Raw genomic sequence first — 18,253 nt, 5'->3', positions numbered from 1 at the left:
AACCATGTTGGGGACATGTAAAAATTGCGTATACTCCCTGTATCTATGTTTATTACTTTATGGGTTTTTCAATAAGAGGATTCATTTTGAATCAAAAGAAAAAAAAACCAAGAAGGATCAATTCCAATTCAGTTCACTAACAAGAAATTGCTACTATTTTATTTAAAAAAATAACCCTCGAAACGTGAATTATACAAGTCCCATAAGAAATGACAAACTGAATTGGGATGCCCAATATCGTACGCACCTTGTAGACAAGCGTCCCCTATTTATAGCACAGCTCCAGTGGCGCAATTGGTTAGCGCACGGTACTTATAAGTCAGTAAGCGTGAGCGATGCCGGGGTTGTGAGTTCGAGCCTCACCTGGAGCAGAATTTTTTATACAGGAATATACGAATTTACAAAGATCGGGATAAACACAATAAGGAATCAAACTTTATTGAGGCTTTTTAATTCAGTAAAACTCACTTTGTGGGTATTTATAAAGAATTAAATGGCAAATAGCACTTAATAAATAACACATAACAATTAGCAAATAACAGATACCCAAAATAACACCCAAATAGCATTAATGAAAACGTATGTGCAGATTGTTTGAGTAAGGTATTCTCATATTTTGTTTTAGAATAATGGGAAATTGATGAATAGATAATAATACTTAACACCTACATGTACAGGGTTTCCCAAATTCGTTGCTCTCTCAGAGCATCTCGAGAACTATTAGAGAAAGACAACAAATTTCAAAGTACGTCTGAATGATTTTTTGATATAATAAGATACCACGAAGTAAAGAGGTTTTTCGACATCCTCCAAGAAATATAGATATTTGTCATTTACTTCCATATATATTTCGTCTAGTTTTTGATTAAAATAAACTGATCTCCGGTTGTGTAGAGGAAAATACGATGTTTATGCAGCCAAATAACAATGTTATTGTTTTGTGGATAAAAAACACTGTTATTGAAGAGTACGACATCCCAAATTATTGTTATTTCGTCATTTGAAAAGCACTATATTATCCAAATCAAGATATTAAATTTTGGCGGATGCGCGGTCGAAAATGGTGGAAGCACAAATACGACCGTCCTCTTACGAGCGTGCACGCCACTGGTACGACAAATTCCTGGCAATTTATTACCCGCAAGTCGGCAATAAAGCAACTACCTAATCATTCTATCTTGCCGCAGTAATGAAACTTGATTTTTACATACCTCTGCGAGATCTACCTTCACCACGGTACCAAATGGAGGTCGTGTACGTACCATCCTGCTGTTGAATTGAAGAGATCCGAACGGCCTGCAATTTTGTATTCCTCCGGTTACATTCTCTTCAAATCGTGCATGAGGATACTCGATGTCGAGACGCATACATCTTCTGCATCGTGAGAAGTGCCATGTTGTTTCTGAGAACTGGATGGTATTTGGGATTGAGGCAGTCCTGTTGGCATTTTCCATGATTTTCTGGCGCAAAAAGTTAGCCGGTGACGAGTCCTGACATTTGTTGATCTTACGGTTAGGTTGGCAACAACGGCATTCGATACGATTACTTCAAGGTCACTTGAAACCAACTACGTATCTAACAGTACCGTCAAAAAAACATGTGACTTTGTTGGAGAACGCCAATCACGAAAAATAGAATTTTCCAGCGTGTTTCACATGATATTTTTTCTTTTTTTGAATAGTGACTTTTAATTCAAATCAAAAGTACTAAAAATGTCTCTAGAACTGTCTTTTCAAATCGTCTTGTGTGGAAGTCGAGTATTAGCCAGGATTGTTCAATAAGTTTTGCGGTTCGATAAGAAAAACACAATTTTATGGTTTGAAATTGCATCCCTGAGGTGAGAATCTGGAAGGGGTGGCAAAATACACTTCTACAGCTGTTAGGACCTCATTACGTTTGATCAAAAACGCTTTCCAAGCATGAATTTTTTGGGTTTCGAAACAGTTGGAACTCGCTTGGGGCCAAATCTGGTGAATACGGTGGATGCTCTAACAATTCGAGCTTTTATTCACGGATTTCAGCTATTGTCGAAATGCTCTTGTGACTCGGTGCATGTTCCAGATGAAAAAGAATTTTTTTCTTCTGCAAACCGGGTCTTTTTGCACGAATTTTTCCCTTCAGCTGGTTCAAAAGGTTATAATAATAGTCAGAATTTGTTCTACCAGTTTTCAAGTAATCCACAAACGAGAAATTCCTTTCGCATCCCAAAAAACTGATGCTAACACCTTCTTGGCCGATTTCTGGTCACGAACTCGTTTTAGAGCCGAAGAACCAGGCTCACACTAGTCTTTAGCCTTTTTTTTCGATTCAGGATCATGGTGATAGACTCAAGTCTCATAGCGACGAGTCGATGCACAAAATCCAATTTATCCTTTCGAAAAAGCTCTAAATGTTGCTGAGGAAATCGCATCTGAATGTGTTTTGGTTTCCATTTAGCACAAAGATTTCTTAAACCCAATACTGACCAAGTCAAAATATTGCTTATACTGCCCAATCATATATCTAAGTCTTCTACTAAATCTCTTCCATTCACTCAACCAATACGATATCCTGTATTTTTTCTTCAATTTCTGATGTGGCTCTTTTGGATGCCCTTGACGTGGATCATCTTCAAGTTTTGTACGAACAGCAACCCATAGTTCTACTGCACTAATTGAAGGCGAAGAGTCTTTATACACTTTCAAAATTTGTTCATAAATTTACTTTGCTTTTAAACCGATATAAACGATACTTGATTTTTCCATTGTGAAAAAATAATGTGACACATTGATACTAAATGACTTGTAAATAAAGAATGAATTGGCAGATTGAAATGAAACTTCACACACATATGAAGAGTGTACCAACATAACAAACAAAAATTATCCAACAACCCATATGTATATGCTGCTTTCATTTTGCACATCGATGCGTTTTGAAGGTGTTCCCCAAGGGTCAGTTAATGAGTAAGACCGATTCTTATACACCACTAAATGAACTTAGCGGACATTCTAATCACTAGATATTTCGAAACAAGATCTGAATTTATCGACCAATTATATTCTTCCGATCAACGACCATAGATGTGCAATAATTGTAACATAAAGATCGGTCTGTCGTCCATAACTCCGAAACTCTTTCGCTGTATCTAGCGTGTTATTGTTATTGGCAAACGTTGAGTTTATGCTCGTACGCGATAAATTATTTATTGCATCGATTCGAATTTGCATAGGAGCAAATGTCAAGCGGCACAATCTAAAATTTCCTTATTGAATTTCTGTGAATCGACACACTCCTTGTATAATGGAACGGCATCTAGGGAATGCCATTTTTGAGATGGTGAGACCATTGTTCGTTTGTTATCGAAATAAAAGTAGGATTTAATTATTCCAGCGTAATATTGTTGACGTGTACCTGAAAAACACTCCCTAATAGAATTGAGTCGATTTGCTTATCAACTTTTAATTATCATATACATATGTTCAATTGGTAGGGACAGGACATAAAGAAAAATTTGCTTCATTTTTTCGAAACTATGGAATTCTAATTTCTTCACTAATTGATCTATTCTTCGAGAACGAGTATATAAGACAGTCCCGAAAATTTGCTTGTCAAAGAACTTCTTTCCAGAAACAGTATATCAACTTTTCAAAACATCTCTACAACTATGCAAGATAGAAACTCCAAACTAAAGATGTGCATAGCTATTATGACAATAAATAAAATATTTTCACAACCTAGTCCATCTCCTATGAAAAACTCTAAATTAAAGCCCCTCAACTCAAATTCATTATAAGATAAAGATAACAATAGGGATGTGAAAAAGTTCAATAAAATTAACCACTGCCAATAGATGCTACAATATTGAAAAGCAGAAATTCGTATGGGACCATATGAAAACCCAAACGGGATAACTATACCAAATTCATTTAAATTAGATAAGAATTGTAAAAGACTGTTACATACAAGAATTTGCGGACACACATACAGACAAACACGAAACCAAAGTTGTTCAGAAAGCTCTGAAATACATATTGCGACAAAAATTTTGAAATTTTAAAGATGATTATGGCAAAGAGGAAGCATAATATGCAGTGGCTTGAATCGATATAAACGCCATCTGTTTCTACCACCCTGAAGCTACTCGTCCTCGCTGTGTTTCTAGACTAGACCTTCAAATGAGCTTCAATCAGTCCAGTTTCGGTTGATTTCAGTTGATGTTGATATGAACAGATACACACTTTCCATTCCAGTGAATGTTTCTTCATCGATAATATGACAAACAACTTTTTGGCATCATTCCTTGATAAATAGGATATGTTTTATGCCCTTGATAAATCAAATAATAAATGTTCATCGCTCTCCAAATGTCCGACTCTTAAGAAAGATTTTATTTATTTTCTTCGGAGCAAAAATCATGAAAATTGGTATGACTACTGTGAAGTTCGCACAGTTTGAACGTACTATGAAATTTTCAGTAATAGAGAGACAATTTGAAGCCCCGAGCAAAATTTGATCTTCATCGAGTAACCAGAACCATAGAAAAAAAGTTATTTGAATTTCCCCCAAATATTTTTGCTCATAGAATATGTTGATGAATTATTGTCCACTATTTCTGGGATACCCCGTATTACAAAGACTACAAACTTCCCATACGTGGATAACCATTGTAATTTTTATGCTAATTTCACACGATATTCAAATCAAACGTCCTCAACTGAAGTGTAGATGTTGCCTTTTTGAGAGTCTCTAGCTTAAAACGTATAGTGTTCACCTTTTACGTATATAGATACGACGTTAAGTGTCTGAACATCGATATGGTCAAATCGTTTTCAGCCAATTCAGATCAATAACAATAATGCATACAGGGTGTCTGGTGATCAGTGGAACAACGCTCAAGTGAAGATAGAGGACATATGTGCGAGATGGAAAATGACATTTAAAGTGACCTCTGGACTCTGGTTTTCGAGATACAGGGTGTTTTCGAAAACTTGGATAAAGTTCAAACGGTTCAAACCGATTTAATGGATCAATCATGAAGGTTTTTTTTTATCTGTATTCGAGTATGTTTCAACAAAAATACAAAGCAGTGTTTTTATTGCTTTCACGAAAAATTAACTTGGGTTAGCGGAATAGTATTTTTTTTTTAAATCGAATCTCTAATGCCATCAAAAATCATCAGAATCTTTTGAAATTTCTCCAAATTTTCGAAAACATTTTCTGTCTTCTATTTTTACCTGATCATTGTCCAAATGGTCTCCAAACACTCAGTATAATTTCGTGTATTATGATATGTGGGCCCATCACGCTTGATTGCCTCATTAAAGGAGTCATGCAAGAAGTGAAAGGTTGTTATTATTCAACACCAACTGAATTTCCTTAAAGGAAACTTGAGGTGAGCACTCGAGTTGGAGAAGTACTAAAGGTACTCATTAAGAGGAGTTTTTTGATATTTACGTGTTTGATTCTCCTGGAATATTATGCTTCAGGCGATGAAGGATGAACAGTTTGAGGTCATCTGAGAAATACGGGGGTGTCCGAAAAAAATTATAATCATTTATGAACGATCAAATTGAATGCAGATTGAATGTGTCGAAATTTGAAAAAGACTGACATAAAATTGGGAGCTTTTTTGTATTCATGTTATTCTTTCATGAAATTCTGCATGACCGAATTGAAATAATCTGCAAAGTGACATGTCATGAAAACATAGAATTAAGCGCAAAGAGATGTAAAGGTTGTTTTTTTTAGAGCTATAGAACTTTAAATTGCAATAAAACAACGATGGATTATTCGATTGACATGAATTTTATTTATCCGCAAGATAATCTTGTGGTATTACATTTTATATATGATTTCTGGCATATGACCGCCACGGCTGGCTCGGATGTAGTCCAATCTGGACGTCCAATTTTCGATGACTTTCTCAAACATTTGTGGCCGTATATCGGCTATAACACGGCGAATGTTGTCTTCCAAATTGTCAAGGGTTTGTGGCTTATCCGCTTAGATCAATGACTTTACATAGTCCCACAGAAAGTAGTCTAGCGGTGTTGAATCACAATATCTTGGAGGCCAATTCACTGGTTCAAAACGTGAAATTAGGCGGTCACCAAACGTGTCTTTCAATAAATCGATTGTGGCACGAGCTGTGTGACATGTTGCGCCGTCTTGTTGGAACCAACTCCTGGACATCATGGTTGTTCAATTCAGGAATGAAAAAGTTAGTAATCATGGCTCTATACCGATCACTATTGACTGTAACGTTCTGGCCATCATCGTTTTTGAAGAAGTACGGACCAATGATTCCACCAGCCCATAAAGCGCACCAAACAGTCAGTTTTTCTGGATGTAACGGTGTTTCGACATACACTTGAGGATTAGCTTCACTCCAAATGCGGCAGTTTTGTTTGTTGACGTAGCCATTCAACCAGAAGTGCGCTTCATCGCTAAACAAAATAAAATGGATGTAGTGCGCGATACGTATTCCGCACAGATTCATTATTTTCGAAATAAAATTGCACTATTGGCAAACGTTGTTCAGGCGTGAGTCTATTCATGATGAATTGCCAAACCAAACTGAGAATAAATCACTTGACAGCTGTTAAAGCGGTCGCCATCTTGAACAGAAATGCCAACTTAAAGTTATATACCTCGAAAAAAAACACCCGTTAGATCTTCTGTAGAATTTTCAAAGTCGAAAATGCTTCTGTCACTAACGAATAAAATAAAGATAATATTACAGAAAGATCAACAGTAAAAAGTAGTTTTCAAACTCTGAAGTAGAAGTACTTTAGTAGGTCTCTCAAAAATAATTGGATAATAAAGACAGAATGAAGTGATTCCAACATTTTAGGAGAAGAACCGGTTGCTCAATTCTTATGGTTTCAACTAATTATAATGAATTACTTGGACAGATAGATCACCAAACAAGAACATTAAAATTGTTTGTTAAATTCGTAATAATTTTCGTTTTCCTTATAATTCCAAAACTATTGTATATTCGATCGTGATCAAAATTTGAATTTGAATATAAACTGACAGTTTCAAGCTAAATAGAAAATTTCAAGGAGAACTATTGATATCCCCATTATTCAAGATATATTCGAAATACAGAAACTTTTTTTTGGAAGCAAATAAAAAATAATTCCATTGAAAATCTTCTTCGAACGAATTATAAAATAAACAACAAGGCTGAAACTCCCAAATAAAACCAAACAGTTCCAATGCCCACCCGTTGGAATGTGACCCATACAACTTGCATTCTTTGAAAGTCACCCTTAGAGATTTCTATCAGTAAACCACCATTGTTTGGTGTTGTCATTCTTCGAATTATCTTTTCGTAGATTTAAGGGATTGTGGTTAACTAAACTAGCCGCCCAAAAGGACTATACTTGTTTCTATATGTATAAATCGTTAACTTCCAGATTGTTGATAATCGATATAATTTATTGGAAGAAGGATTCGACTAAGAATATGTTGCATAAATGAGTAGGTAATCGAGTATTTATTCTTGGAGGGTTCAATAAATTTCGTATATGAATTCGATGCAAATTCAGAATGAAATTCGTGGAAATTTGAGGGAATATTCATTATTTATATTTTCGGGTCTGAGAACTGGTCCTTGTGGTATACCTATTCAAAATACTCCGTGAGCTTACTAGTTCCTTTCATAGTTCTCCCAATCCAGTTTGTTTCTTATTACGTGATGAAAGATTTGAATTATTCAAGTTTCCAGAGACTTTTTTTGAAAATTTAATTGGTATTTCAATTTTTTTTCAAAATAAGAGTAATAACATATATCGTTCTGAAAATTTTAATTAGTAAATGATGTCCAAAATCGTATAATTTTGAATAGCTGGCAGTGTAAGTAACGAACATTATTTTATAAAGACCCTTTATATTTGGAAAATGTAGATTTAATTATTACTTGGTTATTATTCATTGTTATTTAATAATTATATTGTAATTATTGTAAAATTAATTTTAGGTAACTCTGTCAAAATTTTCTTAATTTTTCCACCGATGAGGTGTTTTGATAATTTAATTGACATCAATGATGTGAACGATTTTTCAATCGAATGAACAGAGTTTTCGTTCTTGTTTAAAATTTGTCACATTGTATTCTCCATCATTCAAATTATCGAACATCTCTGAGATTTCTGATAATATTTCATCTGCCATCGGTCCCTAACCGAACAATAATCTAACCTCCTTCAGAAAAATCTCAACAAAGCCCCCCCGCGAAGAAAAATAAAGGTAAATAAATGAAAAGTACCTTCAAGCTGCACTTCATTATTTCCCGATTCAAGTACCTTGAAAAACGGACTAGATTCGGTCTAAAACTTGACAGGAGGCAAACTTCGACAGATCATAAGTTACCGGCACATGCTGGGTGCTAGCATTCTATGTTAAAATAATGGCTGTAGTGTCGTACCTTTTGTTAACATGCATGTTCTTTTCCAGGTAAAACGGAGGAACCATATCGTCGACCAGTTTTTGGGGGTCGAGATAGGCCTCTTCAGAGGACCCAGGTGACTGTTGAGCATTCATCATTTGGTAAAATGATTGGTATTATAGCGAGCGTATTTTTTAATTTTAAAGTATGGAATTCTTGTAGGTTAAGTTTTTCATGTGTAAAGAAAAGGTTGAATTGAAAAAAATTATAGTAATTAGAAGATTCAGAGAAATTAAACTCTGAACATTTATTGATGTAATAATGAGAATTTGAATATAAAATGAAATGATGGAAACACCTTATTTGTTCGAAGGAACAAGAATGAATTTATTTTGAATTGATCTTTTCTGAAATGTATGTATATTAAGCTAGAGCATCTATTTGAATAGGAAATAGATATAATTTGTATTGTTGTGCAAGTAATGTTTCAATTTTAACATACGTTTATTTGTTAATGCTATTATATCAGGTAACTAAAAGACTTCTCTCAGCTCTTGATGGTCTTATTCATCAATATTTCCTCAATTTCACACTCATTGAGTATTTCAAATGTGAATGCGAGATTTTCCTTTAAACGCCGAAGTTGATCAATGATCTCTACAAAAAAATTGTTTGCCACTGAGATATTTCAAGCTAAAATTCAGTTTTGAAGTCATCGTTCAATTTGTAATTGTTTTCAAAAGATGAAATATTGATGCGTTTCATTTCTTCAATCCATTATTTATTAATTGTTAGTTCTTGATGATATATTGAAGTTAATATGCGTTACTGTTTTGCTCGAAAATGGTGCCCCATATTGAAAAAAGGCATAAACGATTTTTTGTCAAAAAAGGAGCAATTCAAAAATGATTTTTAAATTGAAATGTCTCAGTGACGTACCATTTTTTCAAAATAGAAAACTATAAATAATGAAGAGACCTCTTAGGGGTTTTCCAGAAAAACTCATAATTCGACACCACTGTTTTATATGGGCCATCCGTTATATTCATAGCAATATAGTATGTGTAAGAATCGACTGAAATAATATGGTTAGGTTACCTGGTATATCAAAATTAAAATTCTGAAACAGTTCACTCGAGCAGTGTATAATATGTTAAAACATTTACTGTTAATTTACACTTGTTCGATAAGCCACATTTCTCATTATGGATCATAGTATACACTATTGAAATTCTACACATGACCATCTGCTCTGTGCAGAATCAATAATTAAATTACAACAACATTGTTGATAATTGATACCTACCACAGTCATCTCAATTAATCTGATTTATTTGCATCGTTGAAAATGAGGTTTCATTACTGGAATAAAATCGAATGTTCAATTACCAAATAAAGAATTAGAAAGGTGATAGGCCACAAATAAAATGGATAAATGATGGAATTCTGCTATGACACAATCAACAGCCCAGGAGAAAGAACATTTTTTGTACTGAGGGTGGAGGATGTGGATTATGGAACCAACGAAGTCCAGTTTCTGCAGAGCTGTTTTGCCATTGGTGAGTAGCATTTTCATTGTTTTGCGTAGTTGGGTAGTTCTCTGGTTATGAAAATAACAAAGTAGGAGTAGGAATCCAGAAGGTCTAAAAAGCCAAAAGGTACATGCTACAATAAAGACCAAAATATGCGCGTAGATCATTTTCATATTATATATAATAAAACTCTTAAAATGTTTGGTGAAAGGGAAGAAATTGAGACGTTTTTTCTTCTGCATTGTTAATGCTGTTGACGACAAGTTTTTTCTTTCAGAAGTAGAAAAAAAGGTATTGTTTTATGTTATCAGTTATAATATCATCAAGAGCAAAGACAATATTCGATTATTCACCGAGTCACGAGATGTAGTTCGCGAAACATCACGAGAGAGCAGCTCGAGTGGTGTTTCGCAAACTACGTCGAGTGAAGAGGTTTGTATAATCGAATACTGTCAATGCTCTTGTCATATTATAACTGATTGAATTTGGTTAAGCACCAATTCACAGCTTTCTGCAGTGAGGAGAAAATAACGTTCCAGAAAAGTATTGTTTTTTGTTATTTTACGCTGCATAAATGCAGTGATTTCTTCATTGTTTGAAATTCTAGGAATCAAGAGTTCAGCTTATGCTACCGCCTCAAAATACTAGTAGTACCTGTGGCATAAAGATTAACTAATGAATTCTGTGTAATTCGAGTTCTTTGACCTCCTAGGCCTACTGGATTACCAAGACCAACTCTTAGATACGTTATGTTAGTCTCAAAACCAGTAGAACACCAAAATAACTAGTTATACGTCCCACAACAACTTTTTAACAATCTAAACCCTTCCCTATTTACCCATAAATATTTGTTTGGCACATTTTCTCGAAAAATCTTATCGCAGCAGTCTTATCTAGCCTCTTATGCGTCGAATTTTCAGTTCGTTTTACCAAGTATCAACAATAAACTGTTAAAGTTGGTTTTTGCAAACACCAGGGTTATTGTGATCGTTTTCATTATGCTGATAAGCGGTTTGTTTACATATCAAATGCCTGTACGCTTTCAACGTAGATCGACAGTTTTCGATTTCTTGTCGTTGGATATTTGGAATTCAGGCTGGTGCTTACGCAAGCAAATAAGTCGATTTGAGGTTCGTGGATTGAAGAGAAATTGTCACATTTTCATTTTCAAAATGTCAAAGTTATTTCAGAATTGAACATGATGTCTATATCGTCTTGGTTTTTGATCGGTTCATTATTGATAACGAAGAAAACAAGCTGTGACATTATAGATGTCGAACAAAGGACTGTCAGTTAAATCCAGCTGTCATTCTGAATGTCATTACTACTGATTTATTGGAAAATGTTATGGCGCCAAGAAATTTTGAAATTGTAATCACACTACTCAATATTCGTGATTTTATGTTCTCTCCGAAAGTTGTGATTCGAAAATCTAATAGCATTGAAAAATATCTTATTGTAAACTTATTCCTTCAAAGCAAAGTGGGCATAACAAATATCTTTACTTTTTATGACTGCGAAAGAGCAGAGCTGAAAATGAACACTCGATTAATCGAAATTGGGCTTCAAGAGATTCCAGGATTCATGGAAAATAAAATGTAACCAACTAAGCTTTGACTAGAAGAGAAAAAATATTACTTTCGTCTTTGCATATTAAGTTGGTGCCCATGAAGCAATTTGTTGAAAGCTTCAAATCGAGATGGAAACTGTTTTGAGCGTTGTTAGTTAGATAGAATGTCCTATGAACATGGACCCGCAAACGCTTTGTTTTCGAGATACAGGGTGTTTCTTGTCCTACATTTTTGTGATGATTATACCAGTTCATCGAATTTTTATGAATCTCTGCTACAGATTGGGTAAATAAGTACCAAAACTTATAATCAATTTATTCATCACAGCTCACTAACTGAATTTTCATAAGAATTTGGAGTTTCCTGAGTATTACTAAAGAATTGTTTGAAAATTTTTTTCTCGAAATTCGTAAAAGATACGACAAAACCACAGGAAACCAAAACGTGTACTATTGGACCAAAGTTCCTTTTCAAATTTTTCTAAACTACCAGTGATTCACCAAAAAAAAGTTGTGGAGGAGAGAAGCAGGCACTGTTCCCAGAAAAAATATCACCTTGTAGATTCGCATTCAAAAATCCTAACATAAGCACATGATAAAAACTGCAAATTGGAAAAGCTATGTCAAATATGAGTTGAATATCTTGTTGAGGGAAGGTGCTATGAGAAAAAATCTGGATAAAATCAAACTTTTACACCCTGTATCTCGAAAACAAAGCGTTCGCGGGCCCATGTTCATAGGACTTTTTTTTCTTAAAATGATTCGATAAATCTGTCCTGACAGACAAAATCTGAAAACCAAAATGTGTGTTGGCCAGTGTGATGATTTAGCTCGTAATTTCCATCTTCAATTCCAAAAATATCAACAACATATCATCCACGAATAATCAAGGTGAACCCCTAGACTTGTATACCTGCCGTTTTCGCGATATTTCTCCCGTTTACCATATTTTTGCAATAAAAAATCTGGTTATTATGCTTTATTGCCACAAAAAACAGGTGTCTTATCTAAACGACCATGGGAGTCTCAACTGTCGCATGGACTGATAGAAAAACATGAACTTTATCGGTAGGTTTAGTCGTTTGACCTGGGTCGTTTTTAGTGATTCACCCATTAGTCGCTTCCCGTTCTGGTTTTTGCCAACTCTGTGAGAACGCTTTTTTTTTGACATATGGTAGTCGTGTGAACTGTTTGAAAATATGCTGAGTCGTGGATAAATGGTAGGAATAGAATTTTATTTTATAGGTTTATGTAAAAGGTCAAAAATCTATAATTTTTTGAAACAATTTAACAGTCTTTACATCCAGTTTATTGATCCTCTCTTTCAACACGTGGTGTAGGAATTATTTTTTGTATAAAATATACACATCTCCTCTATTCTGTGATATCACTGTATCTTGAATTTGAAAGTGTGATGGTGCAACAAATTTTATTCCGCACTTGGCAGAGATGAAGTGAACTAAATTCAGTATGAAGAGATTCCACAGGGCACTGCTCGTGGACCCCTATTGTTCATTCTTGATATATTGTTGTGTGAGGTGTTATATTGAGCCGCGAACTATAGGTCTTTTTTGTCCCCATCAAAGCTGCACCATCTATAAAGCTCGCTTTCCAGTATCAGGAAGTTTCTCGTACTTAGCGAGTCATTTTGTTACCAGTCACTTGTCAGTTCTTGATAACCCTTTTCTCATTAGGTGCTTCCTAAGGCGTCAATACTTCTTAAGGAAGCCAGTGGGGAAGTGTAATATTTCCTTACCTATCCAGATACTTTTTGGATCTTCCAGTATTAAAGTTTCAGAGGTGCTCTTTGGAGTGATCCATCCCTTGAAGATTCCACCAGAGTATTTCTCTTTCTGTTTACTCCTTCTGTCAAAACTCTTTCTATTAATTGAATTATTATTTCCCTAGGATGAGGAATTTTTTTCGTACTATCCTTATTGGCTTTTTATTGCTTATATGTCAACATCGTCAGTTGAGACGACGCACAAAACATCAAAAACGCGGAGCCAACCATAGAACCCTGCGTACCTCCTCGAATTTCAAGAAACTCGAAAAAATCGTGCTCTAAACGACTACAAAGATTGACGTATCAACGATATTTTTCCACCGAGGTTACGAGGAATATGAGACTCTCATATTTCCGCCATCTTTCATCGTATATTATATAAAACGTCCTTGTTGAGCTCTTGGAGGGCCGCGCCATCGGCTATCAAGATAAAATCGCCATCTTGGATCGGGTTACTTGGAATTTACCTGAGCGGTCAACTGAAAAAGCCCGTTTTTTACGTTATTTAATTATACCCAATGGATGGACATCGCCTGTAGCCGTTCAAGACTTCAATACGCTCGAGTGCGGTGAAAACACAGCGATATGTCATAGTGAAATTGTATTTATAATGGCTCGATCTAGCATGCACACGTACAAAAACAGTGGCGTAAAATGACATGTCCTAGTATCTATTTGATGATGTTAGAGATGCCATTAAAGTTAATGATTTCACTTGCACATGTATTCGACTAGAAAGGTTGAAACCTAAAAGAAAAAAAAACTATGTCAAAAATACTTACTGATCTTCATTCTCATTGAATCGAGAAGAAACAAAAATTGAGTTGCGCTTTTGAGAATAATCAACTAAAGTTACTCACATTTGAAGAAAAACACAGAAAAAACTATACAGGAATTTCTCATAAAAGGTTTCATTTTGAATAGCGCTTTGCCTTGGCAACAGCCACTGTTGAAGCTATCATCGTTTGACATTTGACAAGTGACAACTAAAAATGGAAGATACACGTTTCAACAATACATTGAGATATTCAAAATTCACCACAAAAATAAGAAATGATGAAATTTTTGCAGTCACAATTCGCAAAACTAAATCACTTTTGGGTCGACGTGAAGCATCTTCTCGGCCAGTAAAAAAATTTGAGCTGTTGGGACAAGTTAGTGATGTGGAGAATCGAAACCGTGTGCGTTGCTCAAGAACAACTGAAAATATTGCGGCAGCAGCCCGTAGTGTTGACAAAAACCCAGTTTTATCGAGTCCTCGTCGATCTTGGAAATTAGACTATGATTAATGATTTTTCATTGATTTTCATTTATGATGGAAGATATTGATGTGGACGACGTTCATTTTCATAAAGACGGCGCTGAGTGTCACAAAAGCAACGAAACAATAGCAATTTTGCAAGAAAAGTTTGCTGGCCGTGTTATTGCTCGGAGAGGTGATAACGATATGCTCTATTAGTGTGACGTCACACACCGCTATTTTTGGTTCTCCTGTCAGTGTTCGGAATCCAAACAAATAAATTGTCATTCAAATTAGTACGGTGTCGTTTAAGGAATTGGCTTATTTTGATAAATAAGAGTATTTGAGGAACGATTTCAGAATTAATTGATAGATAGAAGAAACGAGGTTAATACCAGTAAGTTTGAATCCTGTATCATTCCCTAGATTTTATAAAAAACCGTGTTTATTAGTTGAACTTCGAGTTCGAACTTACTGGCATTACTCTCGTGCCTTCTGTCTATCAATTAATAGTAAAATCGATACTTAAATAATCTTATTTATCAAAATGAGCCAATTTCTTCAACTACAACGTACTAATTTGAATGACAATTTGTTTGTTTGTATTCCGAACACTGACAAATGAACTAAAATGGCAGTGTGTGACGTAATCACTAATAGAGCGTATTGGCCACAAAAAACTTGTGATTTAACACCTTCAGACTGTTTTCTTTGGGGCCACGTGAAAGGTAAGCCTTATTTTACCAATGCTTCACGATCGATTCAAATATTGAAGAAGGAATTCGTGAAACTATCGTCCAAGATGTTTCCTAAATTATTTTCATAAATTTGTATCTCAGAAATGGAGCATTTTCGGCCCATATCTCACATAAACTCTATCAAACAATAGCGAGAGGTTAGGTTAGGTTATTATTATTATAATAATAATAATAATAACATTTATTGATCCTTTAAGACAAACAAGTATAGGACAGGTCATAATAGAGAAAAAGAAAGAAAATTCAAAAAGATTAAACTAAACAATATTTGCAATTGACTGTTACTCGTATAGTTTTAAGTCGTTATCCTCTAAATATTCTCTTACTGAGTAGTAACATTTATTCAGTAACAGATTCTTAACTAATTTTTTGAAGTAGTACATATTTCTACTTCTTATAGAGACTGGTAAATGATTGAACAGAACAATCCCCTGATAGTTGGGAGATTGTTCGTATTTTGATGTTCTGTGCCCAGGAATTACTAGGATATCACCGCTCCTTGTTGGGTAAGAATGGTAACTTGATAACTTAGTGAGATTATTTTCATTCTTTTTAGTATGAAGTAAACATTTAAACAAGTAGATACCCGCTACTGTTAATATTTCATTGTCACAAAAATAAGGTCTACAAGATGTGCGTGGATGGATATTAAATATCAGTCTTATAATTTTCTTCTGACAAACGAGAACTCTATTCAGTTCAGACGTACCGCCCCATATGAGTATGTTATATGCTATATGCGGATAGCATAAACAGTAGTAGGTTTCTATAATTGATTTTAGGGGTAATAAGTTCTTAATTTTATTGATGGCAAAAAAGGAGCAATTCAGCCGTTTACATGAACTGGGGTGACTCGGTAAGCCTTTCGGGAACTTTGACCATGTAGATCTTTTGTTTTCTTAGTTAGGTTAGGTTCGATTCAAATCTTAAAGAAGGAATTCGTGAAATTATCGTGCAGGTTGTTTCCTAATGAATTTTCATGAATTTGTATCTCAGTAATGTAGCATTTTCAGCCGAAAACTCACAAGATCAACAAATAAATGCTATCACAGAATAGCGAGAGGTTATCAAGGAGCACCCCGTATATTCACCTAGATACTTATCCCCTTTCAGTACCTAACATCAACTCTTCAGCTTCAATTTCCAGCGCTCTCTTTTGTACGTGCACAACTCTTATCGCAGAACTCCCAACTCCACATTCAACCAGATCGCGGGCCTCCAGCGTTATAAATATCGCAGATCCATCTCTACGTCCGAGATGCAACTAATGAATTGTCCATTTTTCGGTCGGTTATCTGCACGTTTTTCCTTTCATCCCGAGCCGACCGCGGGACTGTTTGTGCGCCTCTTGCGATCTACGATAAAGAAGCGGGCGGTGTTGCCACCCCTGCCGTCCCCGCAGCGGGGTGCCCCTCGCCCCCTAACCTCACATTATCCGAACTATCGGTCACGATTACATAGAACGCGTGATCGCGCCTGCGGTCATAGACACAGGCTGTGGAATTCGCGTGTTGTCGCTGTGCCAGCTCGATGTAAAATCGACGGTGTATAATGTTGGCATTCCTGGGCGAGAAGGACGAGAGAGAGGACCATCAGGCGTGCCACCCGAATGGTTTTGCGCGCGTCGGGGTGTTTGAGGTCGCGGGCGTGACTTTGAGGATGAGAAGTGTCAATTCCGCTGTAGAATACTCTATGGTTCAGTTGATGGAAGGACAAATGAATCCATTAAATATTTTTTTTGTATGTTGCTGGTTTACATGTGTATTATATACGTCGAACTGTGTTTTACTCTTTTTTTATGCATACTTCGAAACATCTCTACTTCATAATTATCATTTTATAATGTTTTAACTTCAGTTGTGAGCGAGGTTGTGAGTGTATACCATCACGTGACTGCTCAATTCAAAACGAAATCAACGATTTTTTCCTCTTACAACCACCGATTTCGATTGGGTTTTCACATAATATCTTTAAACAATAATCTACATTGTGGAAAATTAATATTTTAAATTTGCGAAAGTAAAACAAAGAAGAAAATTTGATAACTTTTCGTTTTTCGCAAAAGAATTGACGATATGTACAATGTACAAACCACTGATATATTTTTAAAATGTTAGTGAGAAAAAACCTGCCAAAAATCATTACGAAAGACGAAAGAGGTAAACTACGATTTTGTGAAATAAATAATCGACCGTCGTACAGTGCTGCCCTCTACTTATTTGCACAACTTCGTACACCATACAAAGTTAGATCAGTGCAGGAGCACCAAAAGGGAAATGAATAGGTAACAAGGTTTGACTGATACCCGAAAAGCCACATGGTGCTAATCCCTCTTAAAAGTATATTATTTCATAAGGAGGAGAAGTTTCACTTTTCATGGCGAGCCTGTGTTTGAGTAATTTGGTAATTGAAGGCGAGCCATGGAAAGTCACTTCTTCTCCGAATGAAATATGATTTCTATTTTCAAACATTTTGAAATTCATGAAAATCTGGAGATCCAATTTCAAATGACATTTATATTTACGATAGTTATAATTGTTTGATCAATGGCAAATTTGCCAAGTTACCCAGTCATGCTAAATTAATTTTGACAGACATGAAGTATAATAATTGATAGTTATGTTATAATTGTTATAGGCTACACTTTTTCCTCCGGCGCACTAAAAGTAGAACTTTAGGTTTATTTGTATAGGTACTCATCAACTGCATTGTGTGGTCAGCTGACCCTGCTTAAATGAGAGCAATCTGTTCCAAATCACAAACTTCTCAAATACCTATGAAAAACTTGCACCTCAGTGTGAAATGTTGACCCAAAAGTCCTATTTTCAAGTTTTTGAGTAACCGTGCTAACAGCTAATTTACCATGACACTTAAAAGTCCAGGACCTGGCGCACAGTGTCATACCACATTTTTCACGTTAGTGACAAGCTCCAAAAGATGTGTGTTAAAATTTTGGAACATAGAAGTTAGGGGAAAGAAATTTGGCATGA

General features: G+C 35.3%; 1 protein-coding gene and 1 non-coding gene across 3 annotated transcripts in view; both read left to right on the top strand.

The window, feature by feature from the left end:
* Positions 1–18,253, top strand: part of LOC123674227 (epidermal growth factor receptor) — a 160,130-nt gene that overhangs the window by 62,233 nt on the left and 79,644 nt on the right. The window contains exon 1 of one of the 2 annotated variants that reach the window (XM_045609152.1): positions 9,757–9,936. The exons of the other annotated variant lie outside the window; for it this stretch is intronic. The gene's annotated coding sequence lies outside the window, so the exon portion shown is untranslated. Of the gene's footprint in view, positions 1–9,756; positions 9,937–18,253 lie in introns of those variants that run through there. 2 annotated transcript variants of the gene reach the window in all.
* On the top strand, positions 280–371 carry Trnai-uau. The gene is given in 2 exon segments: positions 280–317; positions 336–371. It is a non-coding gene; the product is annotated as a tRNA-Ile (tRNA).

The sequence above is a fragment of the Harmonia axyridis genome, chromosome 2 (assembly GCF_914767665.1).
Source record: "Harmonia axyridis chromosome 2, icHarAxyr1.1, whole genome shotgun sequence".
Taxonomy (NCBI): domain Eukaryota; kingdom Metazoa; phylum Arthropoda; class Insecta; order Coleoptera; family Coccinellidae; genus Harmonia; species Harmonia axyridis.
Note: the sequence above shows the minus strand (reverse complement) of the source record. Positions and strands in the feature narration are given on the sequence as shown.